Source organism: Dipteris shenzhenensis, chromosome 5 (assembly GCF_047967505.1).
Source record: "Dipteris shenzhenensis isolate YYH24624 ecotype China chromosome 5, Dip_SZ_1.0, whole genome shotgun sequence".
In the NCBI taxonomy this organism is placed as follows: Eukaryota; Viridiplantae; Streptophyta; class Polypodiopsida; order Gleicheniales; family Dipteridaceae; genus Dipteris; species Dipteris shenzhenensis.
In genome coordinates, this window is record NC_141600.1 from 51,122,068 (window position 1) to 51,145,085 (window position 23,018).

The 23,018-nt window shown below is 42.4% G+C and overlaps 1 pseudogene; it reads left to right on the forward strand.

Moving 5' to 3' along the window:
- Nucleotides 1–23,018, forward strand: part of LOC147902158 (ABC transporter B family member 19-like) — an 88,689-nt pseudogene that overhangs the window by 43,616 nt on the left and 22,055 nt on the right.

A 23,018-nucleotide genomic window follows, 5' to 3' on the forward strand; every position in this document is an offset into this window, starting at 1 on the left:
TTTGTTATTATGCCCTCAGGTGGATGACATTTCAAAGAAAAATATGGAGACGATACTTTTGAAATACATGGGAGTCCACACAATTCATGATATGTACTTTTTCTCAAAAAGTACATATGTGAAGCTTAAAAAGATAGAGAGTAGCTTCAAACAATACTCTACACACATTAAGAAACCAGCCAGTAACATTATGATAAGGGACATTGTGCATTGGCTTATTGAAAGTCAAAAAGTTAGATTCATGGAAAAATCTGATGTGCTTAGTTTAGAAGATATAGAGATTTTGATATGACATTTAGCTTGATTCAAATAAGTCTTCAAAGATGTTATGTAGAGCTCTTTTAGCTCTCTTTGATTGTCTTATATTTCTTATAGTAGAATTTTTTTGCTTTTTCTTTTGAATATTGTAATGAATGGACTTTTTACCTTCTTATTATTTGTAGAAATATTAAAGAGAACTCCATAATCTTTTTGATGGTTTTGTTGAATCTTAGTGTAGATAATGTAAGTTAAGGTAATTATAGTAACAATTGCTCATTGCTCTAGGGACTTTAAAGTTCAAATTGCTACATATAAAAATGTGAAACATGAGTGCTTCATTTCTTAAATGATATAACTTAGACAAAATCACTTATTTCGCATTCTCCCTATATAGGGAAATAAAAGATTGTCAATATTGTTTACTAGTTCATAACCAAGAAGTTTGCAAACTATGAAAAATGGAGCATTTCCTAGTTTGTCTTACAAAGAAAAAGAGGATTCTCTATATCATTTACTAGACTATAACGAGGAAGTGTGCAAACTAGGAAAAATGGAATATTTCCTAGTTAGACTATGTAGGGAATTACTAATGAATTTCACTATCTAGGAAAATTTTCCTATATGGTGAAATTCTCTAATGATTCCCTGCATTGACTTGCATAGGGAATTTTTTGATTGATTCCTTAGATAAGGTAATTAGGAAGTGTTCCATTTTCTCTAGTTTGCACTCTTACTAGTTATGTTCATTTCAAACTAGTAAATGATATAGAGAATCCTCTTCTTTTCCTATATAGAGAACGTCTCAAAGTTCCTTGTGAATTAAAGTATGCTACGGATTTTCCGTAGTGGTGAGATTATCAGCTACTTGTTTGCCACTCTCTCCGCACCGCTCGTTGCTCCCAGTAGCTTGAGATCACAAGGTGGTTAGGATTGCAATAATCGATAACGCCCTCTATATTGCCTCGTCTCTGATCAGCCGGCTTTGATCTCACTACCAGCCAGCTTTCCTAGTCGCCCTTTATCCATCTGCGATTTTGGATCACAGCAGGGGATCGAAATCGGATCACAGCATGGGATCGGTTGCATATGTTGCAACGTAAACAACATTGCCTCTATTGAGCTTCCAACGCCTTGTTCCACACGACAAACAGCGATACCTACAGGCCTTCCAACAATTCTTTACACGTCACTTCATCCAAGGCGTTATGACATTCTAGGAACCAGCCCGCAACTTAAACAGCTGCTCCAGAGCTTTTGAGAATTCTCCAACGATCTCCAAAGACCTCCTGTTTTTGCTTCGACTGGGCTGCCATCATTGATATCGCTCATTGAGTTCGTAGGTCGGCTGTCCATTGCACTCGAGCATGATGGATTGGCTGAATTGCTCACCAGTGACCAAGGGTTGAATGCATTCTTTTGTAACAGCTCACCCCATGCTCCACAGTTTGGCTCGTTGCTTGTGACGGGTGATCTATAAGCCCTATCAAATCTTCCGCTATGTTGCATGAAATTGATTGACCTGGTTGCTACAAGTGAAATTTGTCAATTTGCTCTCAATATCTTCCTGGTCTTGCTCACCACAATGCTCTTTGTCCTGCCGTTCTGGCTACTGTATTGCATCGACAATTCTAGCCTATTCTTGGGTGCCTTTGAAGAATGGTTGAGAGTTAATTCCTTCAACCTACAGTCTGTGCTTTTGAGATCCTATTGCAGAACAGTGGCCTTCTCACCCTTGAAAATTGGTGGCAAAGAATGTTGGGATGATTTGTCCATGGACTGAGGTCTCGGACCTCCATGGATAGTGCTTCTTTTGTGAGCAGCTCTCTACGAACATGTTATTTGTTGTAGCCCTGCATGCGGAAGCGCATTGAACGACTTGAAAGAGAGCCTGATCTGATCAACAGATTTTCCACATCTGACTCTGCATTGAAGTAGGGAAGGGAGCGCATAGGTGTAGGAAAGTGCAGGAAAGAGCGACTCCAATAAGCTCAAAGCAAACAACACAAAAGAATAGTATGAGTGTGGTGGAGAAGAGGGTAGGGTAAATGCTGCAGATTTGCTTACTAGAAAGAAAGAAAATGACACCATTGTAATTAGCATGGCTTCAGAAAGCCATATATATGCGATGAGCTGGCAGAGAATGGGGTGGGCATGGGCCGCATGTCAAGAAAGGGCTTGGTAGAAGGGCGTGACACTTTTATAAAGAGAGCACATGATGTGCTAGACTGCACTGCCTTCAAAATTTCAAGGTTTACTATAGGCACAATGGTAGCAAGCGGGACACGATGTTCTAAGATTGGAAAGCTCACTCGAAAGCTTGCAGCACTCGCGAATATCGGTGTGACTACGTCTCTTTCTAGCGCCTCGAGCATACGCTCTCATATCCATGACGGGCTACTCCAACAATGTAAAATTTGGACAACAAAAAGCAGCAACAAGATGGGTAAGCAAGCAATTACGCCGAGCACCGATTGTTGGCAAGCGTTTAGAAATTGAACATCAGCAATGGGATTCAGCAAGGTCCTACTTAGCTTGACTTTTGTAGAGCTCCGCAGGCCTTCCTCGCTTGATCTTCGTCCTCCCCCTCTTGCCCATCTTCTTCTTGCTCCCTTGGACCGTCCACCTCAGCGTTGTCCACTCCTTCATCGTCCTCTGGACTGGCCCCTCTAAGCTCCTGCTCCTCTGCTGGGATGCTGGCGTTGACTATTCCGCATTTGGCTTTCTCTACTTCGTCGCTTTGAGGATTACCAAAAAGCGAGCGACAAAAAGCGAGCAAGCCAAAAAAAGCGAGCGATAAAAAACAATAAAAGATTTATAAATCCCCCATTTTAGTAGTAAAAAATAATAACTTATTCAAAAGTGCATATGTTCCCTCAATGCCAGAAGGTTAAACATGCATATAAATTTAAAGCCATTAACACTAATTTCACATTATCCATGAGACAGTTTGTATGTTTAACTTCCAAGTCATTGTTTGTATCAAAGACAAACCCTACTGCAATCAAGTTCTCTCTTTCCACTAGAGTAATTGAGATCATCTTTCCAAGGACTCCTTGCATGGATTAGTCTAGATTCCATGCATATGTAAATGCTTAGGTTTTTTAACTCTGTTCACTCTTGGAACAAAACCCATGTTTCTTTGTTACTGCAAAAATATCCTTCCCTAATGATTTATTCTCACCTCCCACTAATCTTACCAATGCAGTAAATTGGCCACAAATTCATTTTTTGGTGCATTAAATTTTACTAGATGGTGCACAAAGATGTGATAATCGTCTAAAGTATGCCTTGCCATTTGATTTGATATGTAACATGACCCCATTTGGACTTGTAAATCAAAAGATACAGGGATGTGAAAATGTCCTCTTTTGGGCTAAAATAGGGAGCGCGTTAATGCGCTCCCTATTTTGGCCCAAAAGAGGACATTTTCACATCCCTATATTTTGGCAAGATGTCAACATTTGACTGTTTTGGCCCAAAAGATGAGTTTTTAACATCCTTGCATCTTTTGATTATCAAATATAAATGGCATAATGTTACATATCAAATCAAATGACAAGGCATGATTTAGATGAATATCATGCCTTTTTGCACCATCTAAAAAACTTGTGTGCATCATAATATAAATTTTGTGACACATAACCACCTTTTTGAATACTTTGTACTTCAAGCAATTATTTTATTAAAAACTTAGATTCTTTCTTTGCTTGCTTGATTTTCCAACCACTTCAATTAATTGTCGCTCGCCTTTTTGGGCTCGCTCGCTTTTTCTCGCTCGCTCTATTGACTGCCTCCGTCGCTTTGAATGTGTAGGCGTTGAGGATGGCCATAACAGCCATGAACTGCCAGTCTGCCAGAAAGCATTGAAAGGCTGTTTTTCCTCACCATTAGCAGCATGCTTAGGCTTAAGGCCGCAAACTCGAATTGGAAACAGCACAACACAGCTATGGTGATGGCCGAGAGCGTGAGAGCTTCCATGGCTTTGTCCTCTTCCTTGCTTTTCTTTGTGGCATTGCATTTGCTTACTATTTCCCTCTCAGATTGCCGTACAACCCAAGTTGGGTTGAGAAAAAGGAGCCTCGAAGCAAGGGCCAAACCATCCACTGGTCAAGCCCGGTCCAACTGGGAAGACATTGAAGATGAAGCAAGAGATGGACAATTGGCAATTTAGTATTGATAGATAGAAGAACTTTCACACGTACTAGATGCTAATTCTTGCATTATGATTGTCAAGGCACTATGTGCCACAACTATCTAAGTAAGTTTACGAAAGGAATGTGAAACGAGTATCTAATCCAGCGATCAACCTTGAAGAATTCATGGTAAGATATGCAAACTCTTCCTAGAGTTGTAGAGAGATAATAAGTCAACCTCTATGGAATTGTTTGGTCAGAGCAGTTCCAGATTTCCCGTCAAAAGCAACCCATCCACTTTCCATAAGATAAGTTAGGTGATTGTCTAAACTGAAATTAGTTTGAATTCTTGCGCGCAGAGCTTCTTGAAGCCCGTAAAGTTTGTGAATGAACAATGTTCTTGACAATGCTGGATGGCTTCCTCGATGTGCCATAGAGTTTCCTGAATATCTTCACGCACGGAGGAAACGATCCTTTGTAGACCTTGGCACTATCCATTCTACAAGACAATAGCAAAACTCCAAAAGAGGAGTCGGGACCTTCTCACATAAACAAAACCAATGGTGTGCATATCTTATCCATTCACAAGACTATATTCTGGACACTTATATTCGTAGCATTTATATTCTTGGCACTTATATTCTCGATGCCTAGGGAAGGGCCCGTTCCCTCGAACTATAACTCTTTGGAGAAGCAAGCACACCGCCTCCCCACCCACATGATGTGTGGTTACAATAAGGGGCCAAGGATGGGTTTGAGAATTCTTCCACCATGAGTTGGCTCGTTCGATTCCCTCGAGAAGCCCTACTGCTTGTCAGTGTAGGCCATAGACAATTGTGCCCCTCGTAGTTGACCGTGTGCATGGCTGTGTGAGTGGACACACACACGTGCACACACGTGACACACATATATATGCTTGCACAGTTAAAGCTAATTTCCAAGCACATGACAACTGTAAGTGCTCCATCTCAAGCTCAGTGGTGGCTATGCTCCTGTGGATTTTCATACTTCATGGCTACTTGCAGTCACCAATTCCATCAATTGTAGACTTGTTCTAGGAAATGCATGTTGATTGTTAGCTTAGATCACAAGGTGATCCAAGAACCTCCACAAATATAAAAACTTCCCAAGGAGAACGGATGTTACTTGGATGTTGTATTTTTGCTTTCTAGAAAACTTTGGTATGGAAATTGTCAATTGAAAGTCTATGCAAGTTTGTGAAAAGCATGAGGATAAAATAGTGGCAAACCGAGGAAAAGAGGGTCATATCACAGGGGTATAGCAATTGCTCCAAAGTTTGTTTATTCACTTTCTTCAAGAAGTAGATCAAAATTACAAAAGTGCAGTAAGGAATGAGGGTTGCTTGGAGAGAGACAATGTTCCTTTTTCCCTTTCCAAGTTGGCCAAATTGGTTTTTTCAAGCTGATTGTTGAGCAATCTTATCAAAGGTAACTCCTTATTTTTGAACAAGTAGTTCACCCATTGAATTCTGAATGTAAAAATAAACTTTGTGTAATTGTAGATCTTGGCATATTATCTAGCCCAAGTGTGAACTATGACCTTTTTTGCCAACATACTCCAAGCATGTATTGCCTTAATTAATGCATCATATGCTATGTAAGAAGTTAAAAAGAGACTCAATCCCTTCCAAGATGGGATCCTCAAATTCCCCATCATCTTCTTGCATTAAATTTTCTCTTGTCATCTACAATGCATAAATATTTCCCTATAAGACAAGGGGCTGACGTAATAACAAAAAATATAGTGTAACAATATCCAATCAATACTCACCCCAAGAGCTCAACTTGGTTTGTTGTAGTGAATTGGAATTTTAGAAATTTATCCTTTTAAAACAACCATTAGAGGGTCAAACGTATCAATGCTCCACATCAATGGTTTTATGATTCATGAAGAAAGCACCGTCAAAGATGATGACTAGGGATGAAAGCAAAGTAACAAATTTCGCTTGTGAAAGATGATGGCTAGGAGTGAAAGAAGAGTAACAACTTCAATCGCTCGAGATGCTCCCATTACATTTTGAATCTAAGGTCTTCTCCTTATAGTCATCCCACTTCTTTAGTCTTCCAAATGATTTTAACTCCCAAATGGCCTCTATTTAGATCTGGATTCTACTCCACTTATGGCTAATACAATAAAGCTCCCCATTTTTTCAACATCAACAAAGGTCCCTATTTTCCCTCTATTTACATATTTATAAAAGACATGAAATACATATACAATTCAATTGGCATGAACTCGTATGCTCCATATCTACAAAAGTGACACAGCCCCACAATGCATTGAGCATGAGTAAAACTATGGCCGATACAACAAAGCTCCCCATTTTTTCAACATCAACAAAGGTCCCTATTTTCTCTCTATTTATATATTTATAAATGACATGAAATACATATACAATTCAATTGGCATGAACTCGTATGCTCCATATCTACAAAAGCGATACAGCCCCACAATGCTTTCAGCATGAGTAAAACTATGGCTTGGAATAAGGGACTTACATGTGGTTTCAAGCAAGGACAAGAAAGCGGGAGAGCCTTTTTAGTTTGGTGAGAGAGAGAGAGAGATAGATAGATAGATATATTAATGTCTCTAAAAGGCCAAACGGCCTATGAGACTAAAACAGTTGATACATCTGCTAGTGTTGTCTCATCAAAGAGAACAACAAAATAAATAAGCTGAAGGCTGAGAGCTACTAAAGGTACTTACAGTCAGAGGGACTGCAAGTGACCCAAAACTAATGAAATGCCAAGCAAGTATTTACTAAAAGTACCAATTGATCAGCATAGGCAGAAAGCTAATCAATAAAAAGGTTGCACTCTTCTTATGTCAAAAATCCCAATCATGGGCAACTCTAGGATCTCATAACTCGGTGCCACACGTTTCCAGTGTTTGGCAATGATGGCACGGATCCAATGAAGATATGGGTGCCGAGCACGGGGTCTTAGGGGCCTGGGCCTCCGTGACCTGGATATGGCGATGGCTCGATCCAAAATCACACCACTAGAGTGTGGCAATCTGCCTGTGTGTGATAAGGTGGTGGTGGCACCAAGGGTTTCTGATGGCAGGGAGGGCATAAAACTAGCTGAGCTGCTAGCAGTGAAGAAGTCTCTGAGTGTACTTTGCCTAGGTGGGGCTGGTCTCGGCTGTCTGTCACCCAACAAAGTCTCTCTATGTCGCTTGAGCTCTGATAAAAACAAACCCAAGCATTTTTTATCTTTGTACTCCATCACCCTACGGAGTGGGCCAAATCCCTTTCTGAATAGACAGTGGTATCTTCCTCGAATTTCATAATATACCGTGCATCTACATACGTAATGCTCCTCTGTCTCCTCCTGCTAGCATAACTGACATATCCAATCCTGAGGGACTGTGTGGGTGTATCTCCCTGTCTCTATTCTCAACTGATGTGATGAGGTTCGAATTTGGCCAATAATACTACGTAGCCCGTGAGATAGGTGTGTGCCCATGTATGCTGGCCTGGCTATAAGTTCATCTGGAGATAAATGAAGAAAATGGCTCTGGCTCATGTGGTCTAGTCCAAGTTCTCTCAGTCTCCAACTTGACAATATCAGCTCTAATGACAATATCAAAGAGAGAGAGAGAGAGAGAGAGAGAGTATTAATGTCCACGGGAGACCAATAGGTCTATGAGAAAGCAAAAAACCAACTAGTACATCCATTCAAGGAGGGCACAAGGTAGCTCCCAATGACTACATAAAGCAAAGCTTAATCAGGCTATTGCACCTCTTCGCCTACATAATAATTGAATTTCTCACAAGAGAAATTGATGCCTCTCCCAAAAGGAGGGAAATAGATCAATGTGCCTTTAGATAGTTTAATGGAGAGTGTAGGTGAGCAATCTATTGGTGGAATTACCAGTAGGAATCTTCTTTGACATGCATCACAAGATGACAAATATAAAAAATGTAAACCCATGGGTCGAACCCTTCCAATGGCAACTTGGTTATGCGCCATATGCTGCCCACATGGCAGGCTCCATACTACCCATGTGGCACCCTACAAACCCTCTCAGTTTTGCCCTAATGACCTCCCCCATGCTCTCCACATGTGGGGGCTCATAGATGGGGAGGTGACCTACATAGCTCCAACATAGCAAGCTCAAATAAGTGTATGGAGAGTCATGTATGCATAAGCATCCAATCTTAGATGCCATAAGTCTACATGTACACTTGCTTTCGACAAAAAAAGGAGCAACTCAAAAGCATTGAGAAGAGGTGAATGCTGATTTGCCAAGTGGCAACCTAGGAGACACCGAGTGCGGGGGGTCCCAATCACCCGCCTCCTATCCATGTCATGCCTCCTCTCCCGGGAGCATAGTTTCCAAGGAATGAGAACGTTCGAAAATTTGGGTGTCGAAGCAAGAACGCTCTGAGAAGGGGGAATGGGGGAACGGGAATTGGAATTGGAATGCTACGTCATACACAACATGTCATCATATGACATAAAACTATGCTAGGAAATGAAAGAAACTAACATTTTACAACTTTAACTTTCTATATAAGCTCTAAAATACCCATTTGAAACTTTCAAAGAGCCTTTTTTTGGGCAGGGGCCATTTTGGTTCCGACTTGCTACCTGGAACGACATTCTAGACGTTCCAAACGTCGGAATGCCGTTCCTTGGTAATTATGCCCAAGAGGGATCAAAAAGGAGGGTCTCAAATGCCAATATATCCAAGGTCCCCAAGGGGACTCCTATGCTTATGGGATTAATATCCCCAAATGCCATGTATCCTGCACCGCGACAACCATCAACAAAGCATGCTCCCCTAGCTCAACCAAGGGGTGAAGGCCACCACCTCAAACACCCCTCGGTGGGACAAACCCCGAGCTAACCAAACAATGGGGCTGATTAAACCTAGTCACGGACAACCAAACCAGACCACCAAACAAAGACCAACCGCCACTAAACACCACGAATAGCAAATCTGCCAAAGACCACGGCAAGTAACACGCATCAAGGAGTCATCAAGAGCCACGAGCCCTTTGGCGACGACGGATTGACGCAAGTCATCAAGAGCCGTCGCCACACGGATCGCGTCAATCTGTCGCCACCAAAGGGCCCACGACTACCACGTGTCGTCCACGTGGGAGCCGTGCCAAAATCTTGCACAGTCCACAGTCTGACTTGATACCATGTTGAGTTGCCAAGTGGCAGCTTGACCTGATATCATGTAGAACTACCAAGTGGCAACCTAGGAGACACCGAGTGCAGGGGGTCCCAACCGTCATGCCTTCTCTCCCCTCCAAAAGTCCTTGGAGGGAGAAGAAAGGAGGGTCTTAAATGCCAATATATGCAAGGTCCCCAAGGGGACTCCTATGCTGATGGGATTAATATCCCCAAATGCCACATGTCCTACAACGCGACACCCGTCAACAAACCATGCTCCCCTAGCTCAACCGAGGGGTGAAGCCCACCACCTCCAACAGTGAAGGCACTAGGTGGTCTTAGGGACATTCGGAACAAAAGCTCTTACGACAATAGTCAGTTGCCGTATTCACCTCTAGCCTGGTTTCTTTTTACGTAGGTTGAATTTACCTTTTTAGGCCACAAATCTATGTTAGCACACTTACATATTGCTTTGGGATGTTCATTGTTCTTTCAAGATTTGTACAGCAAAGACTGGGGATTTTGTGCTTTGTATCTCTTTGACTAAATAAAACTAACAATTTGGGCAAAACAAAAGAGATTGGCTACCACAACATTTTGTTCTACCTGACTCACATATCCTCAAAGGTCATATATCAAACCTAGTGATTTTGGCCCAATGAGCCCCATGGGTTGATAGTCCTCTAAAAGGACATGAGGAAGCATCTATAATACTACGCTTGTGTGTAATCTCTCTCTTTACTCGTTTATACATAGTGTCATGCACTTGCCCTGGATTATGAAAAAGACTTGAATTAGCCACCAAGTACGCAGTGGACCTGACATCAAATCACGTACTAGGTTGGGCATCCTCTCCCTTCAAATGATATGTGTTTTAAATGTTACATCAAATCACAAGTATGTTGGATATCCCCTACTTTCAACTCATATATGTTACAAATGGCACATAGTCATCTTTCCACAAAGATACCGTTGCTTTGTTCGTGTGAAGGTTTAATCTATGCGAGGAAAGCTTGAACATAATGAGAGAGAGAGAGAGAGAGAGAGAGAGAGAGAGAGAGAGGCTTACTTGTATCTTAAGTATGACTGGGATCAGGAGACACAAAGGAAGAGGCTATTAGAGTGAGTTATGGACATGAAGGCACAAAATGAATTGAAGGGTTGATATGAAGGGGACATTTCAGAAGCAGACTAAGAGAAAGAGTAAGAGAAAGATAGAGAGAGATGCAAGGAAACATGAGAGGCAGTGGCAAAATCTGCGAGCAGAGAATAAAGAGGGAGATCTTCGTGTTGATGACAAGCACAGCAATGTAGGGTTGTGGCAAAAATAAGAATAAAACAACCCATTAAAGCACCATGATACTACAAAAGAAGAAGAAGAAGAATGAACTACAATATTACTCCCCAAAAAAAAGAAGATAAAGAAGCAAACGGGAGTACCCTGTTGGAATAGTGTACAATAATAACCAGATCAGTTTCATTGAGACTATATGGTGGACATGCATAATTGACAGACAGTTGCTTCTTCGTTTTTTTAATTGCAGATACCTACGGCATGAAATCTCTGAATTTTTTATGAATAGAACAACTAGGATTTTTAGTACACAGCTCAATGACAAGTGCAGTCTGATATCTTGCATACTCTCTTACTTGCAGAAGTATCATGTTGGACTTACACTGGAGAGAGACAAGTATTCAAGATAAGGTCAAAATATCTGGAAGCAATACTGAGACAGGATATGGAACACTTTGACATGAACTTGCAGACAGGTGAAATGATTGAAAGCATTTCTTCCGACACATTTCTTTTACAAGATTCCATCAGTGAAAAGGTTCGATCCTCACTTGAACGTTTAGGCTGAAGGTTTTCCAAAGAACATAGGATGTGTAGTAGCAAGTCATTCCAGCAATTCAGTTTTCCAAACCTGAAAACGTCAAAATATAAGTGGAAATTTTTCTAGTTTTAGAAGGAAGAGGCCGAAACTGTGTTGGGTGATTCTGACCTTTTCAAGGTTACTTCAACTCCTCAGAAAATCCAATTCCTTGATAGTAACCCGCATCAGAATATATTGATGTTTGATTCATTTTCTTGCTTAAAAATCCTAGGAACTTTGAAATGTAAACCACCTACGTAAACCAGATTAAATAATGTTTCTAATAGGAGTCATGGAATTTTGTAGATGGGAAATCTCATACACTTCCTTGCTACATTCGTTGGTGGATTTCTTATTGGATTTCTGCTACTTTGGCAAATGGCACTTCTGACAGTAGGTGTAGTACCATTTATTGCTGCAGTTGCAGCATTACATACATCCATGATCACAAATATTTCCTCCAAAAGACAGGATGCATATGGGCAAGCGGGTGTAATTGCAGATCAGGTCACATTTTCCCCTTTACATACCTGATTCTGGATACTAGTTACAAATAATTCCTGTGATGTAGAGGCTGTATTTTCTGTTTGGATAATATATTTGCTTCATCAGGCAGACATTCTATTCTGTTAACAATTTCCTCTATCTACAACTGCTTTGATTAACTTTTTCACTGTGTGAATAGGTCATTGCACAGGTTCGTACTGTATACTCTTTTGTAGGTGAGGCAAAGGCGACCCAAGCGTACTCATCTGCACTCAATTATGCACAAAATTTTGGCTACCAGGCTGGATTTACAAATGGTCTTGGCATTGGCACACAGATGGTATAGAAGGGTGTAAAAGGGTGTAAATGGCCACTCAGCTAATACATACCCTATTAGGTTTTATATATGTTCCATCTTTTCAATTGTGAAGATGAAGAAGGTGTACATTTTATATAGCATCCTAATTTGTCATCTATCCCCTTGTTGCGTCTGTGTGCACTGCCACATTCTTTTACAGATCCCTAGGTCGCTCAATTCAAGGAGCCAAATGCAAGGTTCATGTTGTTGGAGCAGCCAGTGATTTAACGTGAGGCCACTGTGTGCCTACCTACATGGCAGTGATTCAACAGCTCTAGTAATCTGTCATGTCGACATTGCCCCAATGAGTACCAGAGACTACCCTATAGTCTAGTGAACCGGTCCCCACCTCAGATGTGAAAGATGAGATGTTCCCAAGAATCACGCTCTACAGGTGGGATTGCCAAAAAGGAGGCACCCCCTAGCTTGTCCTAAACTCTAGATTGTTGAATTCACCTCCAAGTATCCAAGAGCCTGTCTTGTCTAGTAAGCATATGGTGAGCTGTCATGAGAACCACCCCTCTGAGTTTTTGCAAGCTGGGGTGTAAATGTCCAAGATCCTGATCCTGAAGCATAGTTACCAAGGAATGTCGTCCCCCCTTTTGGAATGGGGGAACGCCGTTCCAAGAAGCCAAGGTACACCGGAACGTCTAGAGTGGAGCTGGAATGCTGGGGAAACATGTTCCCCCATTCCCGAAATGCATTCCAGCTCAGCCAACGGCATTCCAATTGGTAGTGTGGCACAGGACTATAAAAAACGCCGAAGCAGACACGTTTGCCTACTTTCTCTGCACTCCTTTGGTCCAGCCATACCCAACCTACACTACCCTCTCCCACTCTCTCAGCCCTCACTCCACTCTCAGCCCCCTTCTAAGTTCTCTCAACCCTCTTCTCTCAGTCCTACTATCTGCCATCCTTGTGCCACCTCTGTATCTATTTCATACCCCTTCCCTTGAAATTCTAATCCAAAACAAAGGTTGCAGGATCCAAAGGTGAATGATATTGTATCCACCGAGAGGTTGTAAGTGCCCTCAATTCCTCCATTCTCCAAGCATACAAAGCATCTAGACTTTGAATTGTCTCAATCATCCTATCCAACTCTACATACACCTTGCCAATACAAGGATTATCCCCATCAACAAGCCTCAATATCATGAGATTTGTAACCTGAAGCAATAGGCCATCAACATCCCAAAAGATGTCATTCAACAATGGATTCAAGTTTCTGAGCCCTGTAGAGTTATGTTCACACCATCCCACTCAGAAGAAACGACAAGCTACCTCAAATAAGTTTTCAACTTTAAAAGCTGCTTCAACATGATAAATTGTAAGTAAAGCATGTGTCAGAATACTTCAAGAGATTCTTTGGGGATATCTTGCGAAAAATAGCCAAAATATAAGTGATAAAAGAGAATGTAATTCCCATATCAATGGCACGATCCATCCAATCCAACTTACCAATGTCTTTCTATAGATTGTGCCATGCAAGGAGTGAAAGTAAGACGAGGGTGCTTCTCTTCAAGAATCTTCCCTAGTACTCACCACCGGAAACAAAGTTAACAAACTGAATAACATATTGCCCCCACAACTCAATGGCATCCATCCAAATGCTAGCCAACGTCTCGGCTAACTTTCCTCTTGAATTGTCAAAGAAAAAGCTGGTCCCTCTAGAGTATGCAACGACACCCTGAATAGACTGGCCCCTAGTGTCACTCCATCCATCTCCCATCACTGTCACGCCACATCTTAGCCATATGCCTTTGATGAGACTCAAAGCCTGCTCTATGGAACTTCTCTGTCGCCAAAATTGTGGCATGCAGGGCATAGTTACCATGGAACAGCGTTCTGACATCCAGACAGCGTTCCAACATCCGGAACATCTGGAACGCCATTCTGAACACAGGGCTAACACGTGTCTGGAATGTCCTGAAATGTTCCCAGACAGGGAGTTACTAGGAAACGGCGTTCCAACATTCCGCACTAAATTTGGCGCTGAAATGGAAAGTTTAGAGCTGCTACAAGTGGTTTTCTTTTCATTTTTTGGTATATTTTCATGTGACTTGATGACATGTCATATGACATGGCATTCACGTTCCCGTTCCCCCTTCTCGGAATGTTCCCATTCCGGCATCCAAGTTTTGCAGAAAGTTCCCTTTTCCTGTAAACTACGGTGTAGGGCCTCACATGAGGGAGGAGTGTAAGATGGTTCCAAAGGCTGCAATCTCCTTTACCTTATCAATGAAGAAGTATTGTGGGTTTTTATCGTGGGTACATCTGCTCCATAACAGGATGGTTCTATGGGTGTTGGGACTTTGACATGTTCCTGAGCACTCTTCCTAGGGAGCAAATGGAGCACATGCTTTAAGAAGTGGGGCTGGGCTATGGCTGACAACAGCTTGTTGAGAGGGGCTGTCAGAGAATACAGGTCAACTCCCTGTTTGTAAGCCCCCAAATGAGGAGATCATGGGCGAGTGACATTTGTAGAGAAAGAGGGGGAAAGAAGAGGGATGAACAGGCTGGCATGTGAGCAGCACACATTCTGCCACATGGACAGCATATGATTGTTTATGTATGTACCACCCTACAAGGCAAATCAGTCCGGAGTGGAACTGTTGTGGAGCTGCCCACATATGGGGCTGCACACAAGCCATGCGGAGGAGGCATAAGGGCTGCATAAAAGGGCCCACACAGTGGGCTGCAGAGCTGGACAGAGACACTACATACGGCAGCCAATAGAAGGCTTTATAGCCTCCATGGCTTGGTCTGGCTGGCCGGCTGAGTGTCAGGGCCAGTTGGCCAGATTGGAGCCCTCCCCATTGTGGGGGGGTGTAGACACTTGTCGAGCAGCATTGCAGACTGTTGTCCTTCAGGAGTGCATTCCCAGGCATTAAAAGTAGCAGCAGAAGGCAGCAGCAAGGGCACAGTTGTCAGCCCAGATGCAGCCATCAGAAGTGCGCACCAAGCACTCGAGAAGGTGTCCAGACCAAAGACATCGGCAAGGTGCAGCAAAGACACCGGCAAGGTTTCAGAATCCCTCGGAACGAAGCTGGATAACCGAGACCATGTAATGCTTTCCACACCTCCATCTCCCTCTTCGCATATAATGTTCAAATTGAAAACCATAAACTCCATCATGCATAGCAGGGACTAGCTACTATGACATCCCCACTGACGTCATCAGTGCCCAACAGTGGGGGTAGATCATAGTATAAAAATATGCTCTCACACATACATTGGGCCTAGCCTCTAGACCCTAAACTCTAATTTCTAACACGTTCAAATAGATTATACAGCTCAATGAGAAAGCCTCAATGGGGGAAAACCAAAATAGCATAGTCCAAGACCAAACAAACATAGAGCATATATGGACTCTAGAGAATCAAGATCCACATAACATAATGTCATGGCCTATAGGCAAAGACTCAACACTCAAGCGTCATCAATCAAACGTCAAGACTCAATCTCTGTGGCATCTCCCAAACCTTGCTCCATGTGCTGCCATCATTAGAACCAGAGTCTAGGCCATTAACGAACCATCATACAATTTCTGGCTCCACTTGCTAGCCAGAAAGGGAGAGAGAGAGGCTGCCAGAAATGGGCAAAGGAAGAGATGAAAAGGGTAGGCAATGGCGGCGCAGCAGGTTTTTCAAGACAGTAAAATGTTTCATCGTGTTTCAGAGGCGTTGCACCTTAGAAACGTGTTTTGTGGTGATAGCCATGGGCCCTGCTATGCCACATATGTTGTCCCTGCATAGCAGCCTATGTGATTGTTTCTAAATGATTGTCCTACTACTACCCACCTGGCAGGCTTTTTATCTGCCCATGTAGCATCCGTAAATCTATGATGACAGCCCACATTGCTGTACCTGCTGCCCATGTAGCAGCCTACATGCTGCCCATGTGGCACCTCTGTGTGCCCTTGCGGCACCTCCTACATGGCACCACTATCACACCCATGTGTTCTACAGATGTGTTAAGGCCCGATACTCTTGTCGTATGGGGGCACAAATAGGACATTGATTTCTATTCCAACACTAGGACAGCCCACATTGCTGTACCTGCTGCCCATGTAGCAGCCTACATGCTGCCCATGTGGCACCTCTGTGTGTCCTTGCGGCACCTCCTACATGGCACCACTATCACACCCATGTGTTCTACAGATGTGTTAAGGCCCGATACTCTCGTCATATGGGGGCACAAATAGGACATTGATTTCTATTCCAACACTAGGGAGTGGAGTGTAAAGAGGACGAAAACAGCTCAAGTGTACTGCAGAATCATAACAAGTGAAAGTACAAAGTACAACCATATAATACATGGCCTATCTTAGGACTAAGTGTCCTAAGTGTCTTAACCCTAGATAGGACTAAAAGTACTAACAATCCTGAAGGGACTAAATCTAGCCTACAAGGCTCATACCAAGGAAAATATGGCAACAAATCCCCCTCCATGGTATGGCTGAAGTATCTTGGAAACATCGCAAGAACACTTGGAAACTAAATCATGGTTGCACATGTTCATCCGTGATGGACATAGCAACCTATGTTAGTACTATCACATAACAGATGGTACCAAGAGTAAGCTTGCTAAGCTTCAAATTTGGGTCACGGTAAAGCCTTCGTGAAGAGATATGCGAAGTTATCCTGCGTTGGGAACGTAGGACAACTATATGTCTCCCTAACATAATGATAGTGAACCTCTATGTGCTTAGTACAAGCATGAAACAGGAGATTGCGCGCAATAGTCAAGGCACTCTAGCTGTTAGTGTAGATGCTAATAGAAGATGTTTCACCAACATTAAGATTGGCAAGTAGCGCATGAAACCAGACACAATCTGCAATACTATAAAGGCTGCCCTATACCACAACTAGAAGTAGCAACTGTAGGCTGCTTCTTGTTGAATCAAGAATGCATAACGTACCAAGCATAAAACCTTTTTTTGGGGGGGCTTACCCTATCTAAGCTTGCTTCATGGTTTTTTCCATACGGCATTACCCATACGGGTATGGAAGGTATAAGTATGGAAAAATGCCGATGGCTGAACCATACACAGCCCTAAAATTTTCCATACTTTCAAAAACATAAGGTATAGGAAATTTTATTAGCAAGTTCAATTATTTAAGCATTCCAAAAATATATCTTCAACCATAAATAGTTACGGAATGTAGATTCACAAACATTGAAAGACTTGACACTTCATGATTCATTAGTTGCCAAATACATCAATGATCAAGGAAGAGTCATGAAGGTTAAAACTTTAAAAGACAAGTCCAGGAAAAACTTCCAAGTTCCAACTTTCAACTTTTAAGCATCCAAGCTGAGACCTCTAAAAGCCTAGGCAAAAAAGAAATGAGACTGCGAAAAAGGAATGAGGCTACAAAAGTCAAGGCTCTCACTTCAGTGTGCAGCCTCAATGGTCAACTTCTTTCTCTTGCTTTCCCTCATCATCATCATCAAAAACTTTAAAATTTTATTTTTTCCTTTTGCTCTGGTCACGTATGAAATTCCATTTCATACGCCATTTTTTTAGACGTTTGCAAATGTTTGGTATCCGATATGCATATGGAAAAAGCAATGCTTGCCTTTCCCACTATTACCCTTCCCTTTTTGGAAGCGATAAAGGCTTTTTCATCATTTAGCTCCTGCATATTTCTTGTCTTATCTTCTTGTATCTGTAATACTCCTAACTCCTTGAATGTAATTGTCTTTGACCATTCTGAGGTTGTGACTATCATCACACAACTCTTGAAGTTCTTGGGCAGTGTATTTAATACAAGGCCATCTGAGAAGTATCCACATTATAACCAACTTCCACCAATTGATCCCTGATTACATTCATCCTCAGTGGGTGCTCGTAGACAACATCTCCTTTCTCCACCATTCTGAAAAATGGTTTTGGGAACCAAAGAATTGTTGCTGTAATATTCATTTCATATGAATCTTGGAGGATTGTCCAAGGTTCAGAGGCCATATCCGCAAATTGAATGTGCAGAATCAAACGATCTGCACTAGATGTATGCTCCTATGATAGCCCGCATTGCTGTCCTTGCTACTCATGTGACAGCCTACACGCTGCCCACAAGGTTGTGCCCACACGGCACCACTCTCACACCTGTGTGTGCTACACAAGTGTCAAGCCCCAAGGCTCTCCTCATATGGGGGCTCACAAATGGGGCATTTATTCCAACATTCCTTACATGTTTAGGATTTCCTGTAATGTATTGGCAGTGGCAATTTGAGCATTTGAGTTCATTGCGTTATGTATTGAGCACTTGAGTTCATTCGAGTAACCATTTTTTCATGAAGCAGGCCTTTAGTTGTAATTTGAGTTTCATGAAATGTAATCTCCTTAGGATGACTAGGGAACACAAATCTTGTAACATTGAGCAAAGTGAAGCTGCCAGCTCCCCACTTCTCCTTTCCGCATGATCAGCCAAGAAGCTAATAGCAAGGGGACGGAAGGATGGGGCCCTGTGCCTACCTGACTTTGGCAGGACTTTGGCTCAGGAAATTCAGTCAAGTTGGGCATTGTGTCATTCCATTGAGCACTGGCATTGTGCACAAATCAGTAAGCTCAGATTGAAGAAATTATGCATGTTGCATGTATTCACTCCATTGGGTGAGAGGTTGAGTAGGAAGGAGTGGAGGCATGGTGCTCAGAGGCATCTCCTAGCTCAAGCATTCATTGAATGCAGTACATTTCTCTGTTCCTATACTTCTAGCACAGTTGTTTCTTTCATTCATCCATCTTGTGCACCACACTCATGATGCTCTTATTTGCCCTTGTTCTCTCACAACTTGCATGAGATCACCCTGTCTCATCACTTGCTCTCATTTACTCATTACTCGCACGAGCACACCTTGCTCATCACATCACTTGCGTCATTTTCTCCATTCTTACTTGAGTTCACCGCCATTGAATGCCCGCCCCCCTGCCTTCATTCGATCATCCCATATGACCAAGCCACTCTAATTTCCTCACTATCTGCATGGCTTTGTGCTCTTGGACTTAGAGTCATCCATTCACCACCCCAATACGGAATGCCATGCTAGCACAAGCTCCCTAATGCATACTGCATGTTAGCTCAACCACATTCGGTTGTTTTCCCACACATACAACAAACCTGCTCTTCGAGGACTGATGAGGTAGCCTACACCAACACATGGCACCTTCAGGGATTTTTGCATGGCTTGATGCAAGTATTTTCATTGTTTTATCGGCCAACATGGCATTGATTGGCATAATTCTCTCCCTAATCGTTGTATTTACATCTATGGGTTGCTTTGAGCACAAATTTGATACTTCATGTGTTTTTAGTCATCTTTAGGTAGCTTGCTACTGCCAAGATTGTGCCACCACTCTTACTTAATAAGAAGGATCATTTTCGAGAATAAACAGGAAAACAAAATTATTTGTTTTTGCTGAAAAAGAGTAGCACCATAGACGTTTCTTCTTAGGAAAGACAATGCGGCTTGAAGCCGATGTGATAACCTATATGGCTAGCACCTTATTAGTTTCTTCCATAGCAAAAGAGCTGAACAGCACCCTCCAACATATGCGTGGGAGTATTCCCAATCATGAAAGTAACACCAAGAAAGACATGGGACCTTCATTGCTGCTAGCTTCCAACACCTCTCTATTCATCCACGTGGCACCATTCGTGCTGATGCGCTTGTTTGTCTACACAAAAAAGAGCTAACAGGCCTTCGACTTTGGTAGTCACAATGCCAAGCATAGAAAAGCTCCACGGAGCCACCATTAAGAAAAAGAAATGCACTATGTACAAACTTCCCATGTCAGATTTTGGCTCCTAACAGCCCTTTAAGCCCATTCAGTGACCAGGTTCAAGGTTGAAAACATTTGCCGAGTTTTCCGTCTAATGTTGTTCCAAATAGATGGTGTTTGTGTTATTCGTATTAATACGTTTTGCTAAAATATGCTCTTATACTGTTTCAGTGGTCTGGGACAAGCATCTCTAAGCTTCTCAGCTTTTGCACAAGTACGAGGAGCAGCTCAGAAAATTTTTGCAGTGATTGAGAGCAAAACCAACGTTGACAAACATAATATAAATGGAATCCAGCTTACAAATTTATGGGGGGAAATCGAGCTGCAAGAAGTGGACTTTTCTTATCCCTCAAGACCCAATGTGCCCATCCTGCAAAAGTTTTCCTTAAAAATTCTCCCAGGAAGAAATGTTGCCATAGTGGGAAGCAGTGGCTCAGGCAAAAGCACAGTTATTGGACTCATTGAACGGTTCTATGATCCTGTTGCAGGTATTAAGGAGCTCGACTCTTTGTAGAAAATGAACAGAAAACATTAACCAATTATCAAAGATACACCAACATAGAGATGGCAATTAATTACCAAGAAAAGATTTGAAAGATGACCATCTTATTTACCAACATCATGGTCTTGGTCAAAAAACACTAACGTAATTTTTTGTTGACGTAAGGTTGTGTATTGCTTGACGGACATGAGATAAGGTATTTACAACTGAAATGGCTGAGGCTGCAATTGGGGTTGGTCAGTCAAGAGCCAGCCTTGTTTGCAACTACAATCAAGAAAAACATAACCCTTGGAAAAGCAAATGCAACCGTGGAAGAGGTAGTGGCTGCAGCAAAATTTTCCAATGCTCATCAATTCATACAACACTTTCCAGATGGCTACAATACTCAGGTCTACCTGCTTCATGAACTTTTTGGATTCATGATGTAAAAAGACAAGGAGTAATAACATTTTTCTTAAAATTTGGTAACATGATTACCCTTTTTCCACATACACATAACAACGGTTTAAACTTTGAAGATGCAAAAACATGTGCTCCATTCTTTCTTTGCAGTAATAAATACCTTTTGCTTGATATGCAGGTGGGGGAAAAAGGCATGCAACTTTCAGGTGGCCAGAAACAACGTATTGCAATTTGCAATGGCAAGGGAAGTGTTAAAGAATCCTTCTATACTTCTCCTCGATGAAGCCACAAGTGCCCTAGATTCTTCTTCTGAGAAGCTGATACAAGATGCTCTTGACAGTTTCATGACAAGAAGGACCACAATTGTAATTGCACATCGCCTCTCAACCATTCAGCATGTTGACACAATTGTCGTTATGGAAAAAGGTAGGCTGATAGAAACTGGTACACATGCGGAACTTATGTTGAAAGAACAAGATGGAGCCTATTACAAATTGGTCAAGCTCCAAGAAATGAGTCGTGGAGCTTCAAAAGTGCATTCGTCGATCCAAAAAACGTCTGGCAGATCAACGCCTTCGTGCACACCCGAGTCTACTCCCAGGTATTATTCATCACTTTCTCCGCTAGTTTTATAGCTTAAAACTTGTTGAGCACAGATGTATAGTCAATGGAAGTATCTACAGAATGCAGTATGATGGACGCAGTTGAAGCAACTCCACCTCGTCAAAATGATCGACAAGTAAATTTGGACTAATTTTGTGAATCAATGTGCATAAGGTCCTTATTATCAAGAAAGAATAACTCCCACATTGAGCTGCCTGCGGTCCTTCCTCTTGCCCTCTCCAATAATCTCGCATTAGTTCATGGCCTCCTTGCATTTTACCGGTCCCCATTCTGTCAGCCACCCTTTAAGGTATTATGAGAGTGAAACCCGAGAGTCTCCAACCCCACAAAAGCATTACTACAGACCTCCCACCAGCTCCTTCCAATCAACCAGCACAACTAAATGATGTTTGCATATACTCTTCTGCCCACCTATCCGTAGTGCTACTGCTTCTGCCTGTGACCTTCTCCATAGCCCCCTTGCTTCCGTAGCTCATTTTGCCTCCACGAACCCTCCCATGTATGATTCCCCATTTTTTCCCTCTTCCTTCAGCTCCCCGTGGAATATGGCAACGAACTCATGGGCTTCCCTTATTCTTTCTTTCCTTCTGCACAGCCGCATCTGCATAAAGGCATTTGCCATTTTTTCTGCCACCTCAAACCCCCCATCCAAGCTCTCCCCACCGTCCCCCCTTCTCCTTGTGGCTCCTACATCATCCCGCTCAACTCCACTTTCACCTCCTTTGCCTTGAGGAGTTTTCAAACGTTTTATTTCCTCCTTTTTAACTTCTCTGTCCCCCCCCCTACATTAGGAGTTTCACCTCCTTCTCGGAGGCTCAGCCCCTTCCTAGCCCCCTCCTAAGCCTCAGGTATGCCTTCCTTCCCCCTAGACTTAGGCTAGTGGGCTCTTTCCTTCTCATTTGCGCTCTCTTTCCCCCTTTCTATTCGGTGCCCCAAACAACCCCCCTTCTCGCTTGTGTTCCCTTTTTCTTCTTTCGCTCCCTCACTCTGTCATTCTACTAACATGTTCCCCATGTTGCCTTTCTCTTGGGCTCATCCTTCAGCAAGCTTCTAAAATCAATTTAATCAAGAAATGGCATTTCGAAGGCGACCAAGAGGTTTGGCCAAAGGAGTTGAAATGAAAACATTCTCAATCCCAACCTCCTTTTGAATCTCCCTTTTCCTCAAGGAGAAGAAATAGGTAGAGCACATTGTTCAGGAGCTCTGAACAAGGTTGTTGCAGTTATCTCCAAATAGTTCAAGTGAGTTTGGCATCGAATGGAGACCACATGTAGGTGGTTACCATTTACAAGCGAGATGTCTTCCTTCTCCAATTTACCTTGGCCGAGACTACCCAGCTCTTGTTACTATGAACATGGTGCTAAAGACTCTTAAATTTTAGAGGCGTTAGTTTTATTTGTTATTTTTCCAACAAGAGGGGAGTAGACTTTTAAAACCATCAT